This window comes from Mixophyes fleayi, chromosome 3 (assembly GCF_038048845.1).
Source record: "Mixophyes fleayi isolate aMixFle1 chromosome 3, aMixFle1.hap1, whole genome shotgun sequence".
Lineage (NCBI taxonomy): Eukaryota > Metazoa > Chordata > Amphibia > Anura > Limnodynastidae > Mixophyes > Mixophyes fleayi.
The window spans coordinates 294,821,650-294,832,997 of record NC_134404.1 but is presented as its reverse complement, the minus strand read 5'-3'; the positions used below and the strand labels follow the sequence as shown (position 1 = coordinate 294,832,997).

The 11,348-nt window shown below is 36.6% G+C and overlaps 1 pseudogene; it reads right to left on the bottom strand.

The window, feature by feature from the left end:
- Positions 1-557: 557 nt before the first annotated feature.
- LOC142146818 (5S ribosomal RNA) lies at positions 558-676 on the bottom strand (annotated as a pseudogene).
- Positions 677-11,348: the final 10,672 nt, after the last annotated feature.

The following is an 11,348-nucleotide window of genomic DNA, read 5'->3' as shown; positions in this document are numbered from 1 at the left end:
ACAACAGAGCCCTGCTGGCAGATGTGCTATAAATATCCCCACAATGTGTGTTATGTCACCTGGCCTGTCCGGCTGTAACAAATATATCTCATAGGATAATGGAGGAACAAGCAGTAATAAAATTCAGAGCTCAAATACTCAAAAGATAAAAACAGCAGATATTATATATATATATATATATATATATATATATATATATAACAGTCTCTGATTGTAAAACTCAATGGTGCACATGAGATAAAATATTCTTCTACTGCGGAAAACAGTGGATAGTAAGGAGGTTTCTTTAACTTTATCAGCAGTCCAATAGAGATTAACGCTTAATCTGTGCCGTATAACAATTTATAACTCATGGACAAAATGATAGCTTCCAATAATTGTGGAACTATAAGTCCCTCCTACAGTTGTATGCGTGAGCTGACCATCCGGAATTAGCAGTCCACAGATTGTCTCCTATTTAGGATTATACTCAGTAAGACTTGTTACCCAATTCTGTGGGTGACGTTTCATCCAAGCTCACCTCCAAAGGAGACAGCGGTTAGCAATATTCTTTCCTCGGTCTACAGCACCTTATATTACCAGGTGGTCTCCCATCCAAGTACTAACCAGGCCCAGCCCTGCTTAGCTTCCAAGATCAGATGAGATAGAGCTTGTTCAAGGTGGTACGGCGCCAAATTATCCAAAAACCTGACGCGTTTCTCCACAGTAATTTGTGGATTCCTCAGAGATCTCGCCTGATCTTGGAAGCTAAGCAGGGCTGGGCCTGGTTAGCACAGGATTTAAAGGATCTGCTGCTAACGACTTGGTGTTAGATACCACAGCACACCTGTAGAGGTCCTGAGTAGTCCAAGTCTCCATGGATCATCAGGTTGTTTTAGCAGCACAAGAGGGGCCGCCACAAAATCAGATAGTAGAGTTTAATGCTGTGACTGAACGGTGTGAAAATAAATATAAATATATATATAGTTAATAGCGATCCAAGCAAAACTGTTGTGGGTGTGGTAAGAATGGAGCAAGGGGAAGAGGAATTGTGAAATTTAGCATATGTTTTTTCCAAGAATGGGGCTGGAGTCATGATTAAAGTGTATTTTTCCTTCTATTTCAGATCTAGTGCAATGTCTGGTGTTGATTGTAGCAACACTATCAACATTGGTAATTAGATTGCTGGACATACAGGGCTTGAAATGGAATAATGTAGTGCCAGTTTGTGGGAGGCTGACTGTGCACCTGACATCCTGGTAATGCACGTCAGAGAAAATGATCCTGGTGTATTTCCCATGAGGGAGGGAATTGATAAAATGAAAGAGGATCTGTTGATCTTGTAGATAAGTTCTCCAATACCATGGTATTATGGTCAGACATGGTGGCTCAAAGATGCTGGAGGCACTCCAGATCTTTAAAATGTAGCAACCAGACCAGGATTACAATTAACTGGTGGGAAAGTTTGAGGCCAGTAACTGGAGCATAGGGGTGAGGCATGTGCAATTAGAAAATAGTGATGCATGACTTTTTAATGCAGATGGGGTGCATCTAACAGAGATTTGTTTGGATATTTGGTGTGTTGATATAGAACAGGGTTTGAAACGCAGCCCCCTGCATACTGGCACGCGGTCCGTCCTAAATGAAAGCCGGAGAAGAGCTGGGGAAGAGCTGAACTGCTGCGCTTGCAGTTCAACTCTTCACCGGCTGTCATTTATTCCTTTCCCGACACTGAACTGTGCGCATGTTCAGGCTGTAATTAACTGCAAAGGATTTGCAACAAAGTATTAAAAAATGAAAGTTTGATGTAGGATTGTTTAGTTTGTCCCATTACTTTTGGTCCCTTAAAAAGTGGGAGGCACATATAGAAACCATTGTAATTCCTACACCGTTCAACTGATTTGGATGTAAATACCCTCAAATTAAAGCTGAAAGTCTGCAGTTAAAGCACATCTTGTTAGTTTCATTTCAAATCCATTGTGGTGGTGTATAGAGCCCAAAACATGAGAATTGTGTCAATGTCAGCAATATGTGGAACTAACATTCCCTGTTTTTAGTATAGAACAGTACTTGATATAGCATTGGTTGTGTGTTTGGAGATTGCAGATTATCCCTGTTTTCTTGTCTATACAATGTGGGCAACCCCCTCTTGCACCCCAGTTTGTACATGGTGAGTGCAGAGGATCTATGTCTGTTTTTGTTTATATATATATATATATATATATATATATATACTTACACAGCTGGCACACCTGGGCTTGACTAGATTTTAGATTTTAACCGGCATACTGATAGAAAGATGTTTGCCACCCATGGTATAGAATTTACACGCTTAGCATCAATGTGGCAGGGACTGACATGAATATTCTCTTGAAATCACAGTGTAATATAGTGCAACCCTACAAGAAAACAATAATAATAATAATAATAATAATAATAATAATATAATGCAAACTGATGTTTTCTTCATTTATATAATTAATAAATGTTGTGTCCCATTTTCATCTATGCAAATGTTGGTTAATTACAGATATGTACTCAAGTGACTGATAAAGATCAATGGGGAGCAAGGTGGCTTAGTGGTTAGCACTTCTGCCTCACAGAACTGGGTTCATGAGTGTGATTTCCGACCATGGCCTTATCTGTGTGGAGTTTGTATGTTCTCCCCATGTTTGTGTGGGTTTCCTCTGGTGCCATGGTTTCATACCACACTCCAAAAACATTCTAGTAGGTTAACTGGCTGCTATTAAATTAACCTTAGTCTCTCCCGGTGTATGTTATAGAATTTAGACTGTAAGCTCCAACAAGGAAGGTACTGATGTAAGTTCTCTGTGCAGCGATGCGGAATTAGTGGCGTTATATAAATAGCCGATGTTGATGTGAAACTGACCCAGCACAATCATGTTTTTCCTGACATTTACATTATTAATTGGTATCATGGCTGAGACATACATGGGTTCTCCCAGGTCGACCCTTGATGGGTGAAGAGCACATTAATTTCCTGAGAGGTCCAGCAGTGCCCTCTCTACTCTTTGTCTCACAACCTCCTTTGTTAACCTTGTTTTGTTCTCCTTTTATATACAAATGTATTTTGTTCGACTGTCCAGTTCTGCAGAGTTTTGTGGCACCTTACAAATAGACGATGATGATCCAAGACTAGTCCAGATGAAAGCTCTAAAGATACCAATCGTAAGCGGATCCACAATTACCATATGCCTACCTGCCCAGGACTTACAATGAGATGTCTGCCTTGATGTCTTGGGATATTGGGCTAAGAAATTATTTTAGGAAAATGTAACTTTTTATAAGTAGTCCTTCACAACTAACTGCAATGTGTAAACACTATAAATTTGATAATTGGGTGAGAAGAAATGGGATTCATCAATTCAAACTGGAGAATCACAGAATCATGAATTTGTAGCCAACTTGGTGGAAATAGAATTTACAAAATTTCACACATTTCTGCACAATGCCTGACTTATGCAACTTCAACTCCAGTCTCCATAGTATATTTCTTTCTGTAAGTTTACCAATCGCACCAAGCACAACTAAAGTACTTACTGGTGGAAACTGCATTTACGTAGTGCCTGCACAGGATTGTGCTTGTTTAAATAATAAAAAAAAATATTCTCAAACACTATAAAACTTGCATAAAAACATACTCTACTGTGCTTATTTGTTCATTGATTCTGTTCAAGATTTATGCAAAATACAGCTACTGTAAAGCTTTCTTAAACATAACATATATGTGAACAAGGGAGAGTCTACGAGTTTAGCTCAATTTGATTGTGATCTGTCAATGATTTGCCAGTAGATGGCACTGTTTCTCTATTGCTTTCTAGATTTATATAAAATCTTGGGATCTCGGTTCAAAACACTGTCCACAGACACACATTCATAGGCTTAACACCAAATGCTATCAGATTCCTGTTTAATAGAAATGAATTCACTGTATATATTTACAAAAAGTCAATTAATGAAATAAAATGTAGACTTATATGTTTACCTAAGATCTCATTAGTTAAGAAGAAGAATGTATAACAATCTATGTTCCAAAACCACTTTTAGAGGAGGCCAACAATTAAGAAAAGTAATAATCTGATCAATAAAACAATGTTACAAATAATTTTTACATATAACTTATCTAAGAAATGATTGTGAAGCCTTACATCTTAGACTAACTAGCAAGCCAAATTTCTTCATAAAGCAAGAAACCAAAGTAAGATGATTCAGTATGAACATTTTTCAGTGATACATTGCTCTAATTATTCGGTGCAATGTTGACATTTTTTAGATTCAATATTAATATTTTTACACATAGTCATTGTTCAAAAGAACTGTTTTCTATCTGTACATAGCCATATACTTACTTATGGCTTCTGATGTATTTGAAACATTAGGTTTTTTTGTCTTCATTTTGTTTTTGTCTATAGTTTTGATTTTAGTCTTTTTTTGCTGCCACTGTATTATTCATATATTGTGTACAAATGTGCAGCAGAAGTATGCCTATTTTTATTAGTGATATAATAGCAGAATTTAACTGTTACCACCACAAACTAAAAACTGGTTATTAAAATATTCATATAATACATGAGTATGCTTGGAAATATATCCTTATTTTTGATGTTGAGTATTATGAGAGTGTGACAAAGATAACCATATATTCACAGTTGTTTATACATGCATATTACAACATTCCAACTTCTACAACTTCTTATCTCGTCTACCTTAGTCACTGAAGCCAGAGTTCTATGGTGATACTATACCTAGGACTGGTCCTACATAGGCATATAACACCCCTATGCTCAGTTCTGTTCTTTACCCAACTCTAATATCATCTCTTTGCAGCTAATGTGAAGGGGAGCAATAGTGTTTGATAGATAACATTAGTTTTGAGCTTTTGTTGCTGTTCTCTAATTATTTTAGTTATAAACGTCATCACAGATTTTAAAACTCCAATCGCTGTACATAGAGGCGGAACTAGCGACCTACGGAGCCCGGTGCAGGGAAGGAGGGATCCGGGGTCCTCAGCTCCACTGTGTATGAACATTTATCATGGAGCCAAAGGTAGGTTAATATATATGTTAATTAGTTAGGATGATTTATTGCAGAAAGAAAAACAAGATTGGGAGTTCCCAAATATGGAGTGTGTTGATAAAAAAAATTCTATATGTATGTTTTTATTTTTTTAGAAACAAAGGTTCTTAACAATAAAGAGATTTTTTTACAATTTTTTCTCTGTAATATATACCTTAACTTGAAGAACCAATTAATTAACAACATCATAGTGTGGGAGAGCACTACTAATGATGGAGTGACATAGAAGAGGAATTTCCCCTGAGTACTATTATAGTAGAGAAAAGAAGGGTGATATAGCTTTCATCATCATCAACATCATCAGCTATTTATATAGCGCCACTGATTCCATAGCGCTGTACAGAGAACTCTCTCACATCAACCCTGCCCCATTAAAGCCTACAGTCTAAATTCCCTAACATACACACACGCAGACAGAGAGAGAGACTATGGTCAATTTTGATAGCAGCCAATTAACCTACTAGTATGTTTCTGGAGTATGGGAGGAAATCAGAGTACCCGGAGGAAACCCACGCAAACACAGGGAAAACATACGAACTCCACACAGATAAGTCCATGGTCAGAAATCAAACTCATGATCCCAGTGCTGTGAGGCAGAGGAGCTAACCACTAAGCCAACATGCTGCCTCATAGCTTTGAAAAAGTCTAAGGTTTAGATGAAACGCGTTAGTGGACAAACATTGCACATATCTGAGATAGATTAATTTTCCAGTGCTAATAACAAAGAATGGAGTGAGAAATACTTGAAAAAGTAGATGGACTGAACGTAAGAAAATAGTCGTTACACATGGCCATTGATGTGTAATTTTTCTGGTTCCTTATTTCTATGATATGCGGCCACGTATTCAGTGTTAACTGTGAACAGATTTCTGCTATATTAACCCTGATACCTTTTTTGGAAGACTGCTGTCTGCGAATTTATCCCTTCTGTTAAGTGGCTCAAATATCTAGTAACTGGGAGCAGACTTTTGCTATACAAACTTTTACAAGGTAAAGATTGTTACTTTCTGTTTCAGAAAGCTTGCGATTTTTTGAGCAAGGTAAAGAGCCGCTCACAGCTGGCCCTGGATTGTAATATGTTCAGGTATATGGCAACAGCTAGGGATTAAATGACAGTCCACATTATCCTATATTACAAATCAATGGAAAATTCCAGCGCTCGCTATTATACCCCAATAACCAATTATAACCAATTTATTATTTACTTATTCTAAAACCAATTTGCATTGTTTTAACCTTATAAATAAACCATTGTTTGTTTTCAACTACCATTGCACTCATACAATTTATTGGACATACACAGGGTATATAAATCCATGGGTCATTGTGGTTTAACAGCGAGCGCCGTAATTTTCCATTGATTTGTGATTTTTTGAGGACTGACAGCTCCTAAGCTATAGGATATGATATCCTTACTGAAGATATAATTACAGCTAGACATTCTTTTACTAAGTTTATATCATATACAGGATTACTGTGATTAAGATAGAAAATTGTGACGTTTTGTATGTCTAAGTCAACATTATATCTATGGCCTATGTAATGTTAAGCTCTAATAATAATAAAGTAATAAAGTTGGTTCTTTTCTTGCATTTTCCGACATAATTGAGATATCTTTTCCCATACCTTATTGATTTTTGTTTTGTTAACACTCTATTATAACACTATTTAGTAGACTGAAAAAGATGCTTGAAAGACTAGCTGAACAGACCTATCTCTGTTTTAATTGGTAAAATGTATATCACAATTCTTTAACCATCTATTTTTGGTATTTATCAGGCTGTAAAACTTTTGTTAATGGTGAGCAGACAAGTCACAGTCTCAATTAGTAAATGATTTTGCAATTGCTGAAACAAAGTATTGCATTATTTTCTGAAATAAAGGCATTTTATAATTAGGTGGTAGTGAATTGATGGTCACAATTGTTATGCAATATTTGCTTGACTGAATAAAGTGGTATTTATAAGAGAGATAATTTTAAGTCCAACTTGGTATAAAGTTTATCAAATAATTTGAGCTACAACTACTGGGATATTTATTTCACAGAAAAAAAGGTATTTATAAGATAGACAAACTTTGAAAACATTTGAAACACTGGGTAATCTGAAAAGCACATCTCTGTACATTTTTAAAAGTTATTTCAAAACTATTACATTCCGATTCCTAAATACCTATTAAGAACAGGTATTACAAACCTCCCTGTAAGAGGACAGATTATTGCAGTTTACACATTGTGGACAGCAGTGTAAATAAACCAGTGTTACTGTGTAAAATGCAGAGATGTTGTATTAGAGTCAAAATAAACTTCCAAAACACTGTGAATTCTAATACTGTATCAATCAGCAAGAAATATTGTGCTTGAAACATTTTGTTCCATACAGTCATACCCCATTTATCACAGTGGAAATATAGAAATGGCGCTATGGACATTTAGAAGGGACGGTATGAAAAATGTAATGGGAATGTAAGTGAATGGAATTTTAGGGGCATTTTCAATTGTCGGCGTTACAGCGAAAATTAACGCGCCACGCGCACTATTACCGTCATTATGGTAATAGTGCACGTAAATACCTTTATTACGGTACATTTTTCGCTGGATTTCAGCTCGCGGCCCAGGGAGCTGTGAGCTGAAATCCGGCTTACTATTACCGTAATAACGGTAATAGTTTTAACACCGCGGGCATATTCAACAATTGAATATGCCCCTTATAGTCTTACAATGAAGGCAGTAGGAGAACTGATGGTATGGCATAACACCATATACACCCCCCACTACCACCACTGGTGTTTCCTTGGAATTAATTGTTTCCACTCAAAACCACAAAGAATACCACTAAAGGTTCTAAAAGCATTCTTTTGGCTTTGTGTTGGAAAAAACAGAGTGGTGTTTTGTTTTTTGTGTTGGAGTTTACCAAAAAAAAATAATGAAAATTGGAAAATCAAGCAATAGTTTTAAGTTATTTTATGCCTATATTATTTATGAAACAGACTGGAAGAACGAGACCCAGATAAGTAGCAGGGTGGCTGTTAAGGAAATCAGCACTAGCTGAGACTCTGGAATACGCAGGCAGTGCAGAGGCATTTGGAATAGTCAGCTGTTTGCTTGCACAGTAGCACTAGGAGAGTAAGCAGCACACCCGCACACAATTCTTGGATTTAGGGGATTTGTTAAACATTGCCTAATGGCATGATGGATTTAGCCTTCTGAAATCCTTGGCGTGCAGAGGGATTTGGAAAATCCATCTGTTTCCTTATACAGTAATATCAGGGGAGTGTGCAGAATGTAAAATTCTTCAAATTTGGAGATTTGGAAGACCATGCCTAAATTAGCACATTGAAATTAGCATAATAAATTTTAATAAAATTTTATGCATACCAAGTTATTATATATTATTATTTATATCACTTATTTATCTTTAATTGGTTATTTTGCCTGACTAAAATAGTAAAGATGGTTAAATTGAACAGGGTTTAATTGAAAATAATCAAATCACTTTTTTGGTGGGAGCAAGTAAATACTAGATGCCACTGTTAAACATCAGTTTTTAGCTTTGTAAAAGGCTGTGGCTATTGGCTAAACTCCTGTTACAGCTCTATACATTGCTTATTCGTGTTTTATCAAATCTCCAAAGTACAAAAATTGCACTTTTATTTGCAAACCATTTTTTTTTGCGCAGCAAAGTATATGCTTGTTGTGTGTCTAATCCATAAGTGATAGTTACTTTACTTTTCCAAAAAAATTAAAACGATGTGAGGAAGAATATTGTATATTATATGACACTAAAATATTTGGTTTGTATCGCCTAACAGGCTCTGCCAGTGACAGACAGCATTGTTTGATAATGTTATATTTAAAGATGTGCGCCAACCCCGTGTTTTGGCTTTGCCCAAAAATCCTCATGTGTTTTGGTTTTGGATCTGAATTTCAATTAAAATGATGAAAAACAAGTAAAATCATGTGATTTTGAGCTGTTTTTGTTCAGTCATTTACAGTCTATTTTCTAATGATCTCTTCACAACTGTCAAAATTTTCACCAATTTCGGTCCAAAGACTGCAGAGAGCTGGCTGGCTAAAATTAGTACCAGAGCAGTTTAATAAAAAATACTGGGCCTGATTTATTAAGGATCGTAACTGGCAATTTGTTTTGCATATAATGCACATAATTACATAATTGTGCATGTCAAGAACAGGACCACATGCCACAGAACATAACAACTTCCAGTTCATCTGCAATCACAAAGGACACTTACTACAGGCTCCATTTTCAGGGGTGGAACAGGGAGATGACTGGGGTTATGCCTGTAGCCAGTGCACAGTAAGGGCATGCCAAGCTCGAGCACATGCAGCAGTGTGTGAATCAAGCTCTGGGCATCTCTAAGCTAGAACATGTGTCTGCAATCAGGAGCAACTGTAAACATGTATTTATATACAGTAGACATTAATTACATCCTAATAAATGTTTTTCATTGGAAAAAATATTGACAAAATAACTTTTATTACTTTAATGCTTTGTCATTAATGATTACATTATTACTAGGTGACAGTAATTGAATAGGCTTTTTTGTGCGTTCTTTTGTGGTTTTATATTCCCTACAAGTTAACCCGTGCATGATACTCATGCATTCTAGTCAAATGAAGCTACTTAAGGTGTTAAAAAAGGTTCTTGTCATGCATTTGGGCCTAGCCCAGGCCTCCTCAGGGGAAGAGCGTTACTTCCCGACACAAGCGCCATTTTTTTAACGTGGTTTTGTCCACATGTCACCACCTCATCATTTTTCTCCATCACCTCATCTTTCATCTTCATCGCCACATCCTTCATCAAGCTACTTAAGGTGTTAAAAACTCCCCACTGTCACCCCCGGCAACCACCAACCACTCCCAACTGTCACTTCTCCTTCAAGAAATATATAGGTCAGTGTATAACTCTGCCCAGCAGGTGGCGCTGCAGCTTGTTTTTTTTTCCCCACACATGCCACTAGGCATTTATATAGTAGATATGTATTGGACGTATTCTGCAGTGTCCTCTCTGGTAGAGCAGAGCAGTCCTACACCCATATTCATCACCACGGATCTTCACATTTGCTACTTGTTGAATACAGATGAGCATATACCCAGTTCACATGCGTTTTTTTTATAAAAAACATACATTTAGTTTGTTTTGCCTACCTTAATTAATCAGGCCCACAATCCCTATGAAACATTGTGGCACAGGATGACAGTATAATAAGGTAAAGGACATCTTTAAAACATAAAGGCAGAGTGCTGATGATAGTATGGTCATTTTAGAAAAGAAGATATCCCAGGGTAGACCCAACCCACAACTGAAATGGTTTGAGAAATCGCTGAAGCATATAAAGTGTGGAATTCGTTACTACCTCTTGCTGAGTATGAATGTTCGAGGTAACAGGATCAACATTTATATGGCCGACACCATAATATAGACAGGGTTGCAAAGTCGACATCGACAGTATTATTAGGATGATAATTGAGATGTAGACAATATTATTAGATCGACAATTTGTATGTAGACAATAGTTTTAGGTTGACAATAATATTCCTAACCCTAACCCTAATATTAACCATCTAATACTGTCTACATTTGAATTGTCGACCTAATAATACTGTCGACCATGCGATTGTCGACATACTCATTGGCCTAATGATAATGATGACAAAGTGAATTGTCGACATAATAATACTGTCGACAATTGCAATTGACGACCTAATGTTGTTGACTTTCTCAATGTCGACCAAATGAATGTCTATCCATCGACCACATACCTTCTTGCTTTAATTGGTGGTATGCCAGGTAATTTTTTTTTGTAGCTGCTGCAATGTTCTACATTCATACATCTGATGGACAAAAATGCCCAGAAAATGTACAGGCCACAGTCAGCATCTCTTGCAATGTCCTCTCATTTGTTAAAGAAGAAGTTTTAAACAATCAAATTTTGTGTGCAAAGCATGGTACATGTTGAAAGTCACCCAGTCATAATACTTCATCATCAGCAATCAGGAATGCTGGGGAGTCTTAGCAGGGTGAGCCATTTATCTATAACATTTCTGAGTTTCTCCAACAGATTGACACCTGTATGCTTCTTAGTGAAGTCAGTGAAACAGAGAGTAGCTTGCCTGTGTTTGACTTTGAGCAGCACACCCCCCCGCCAAAAAAAAATGTGATATTTGAATTGTAGACCTAATAATACTGTCAACATTTGAATTGTCAATCTATTGTTGTTGACTTTTTGAATGTCTACCAAATGAATGTCTA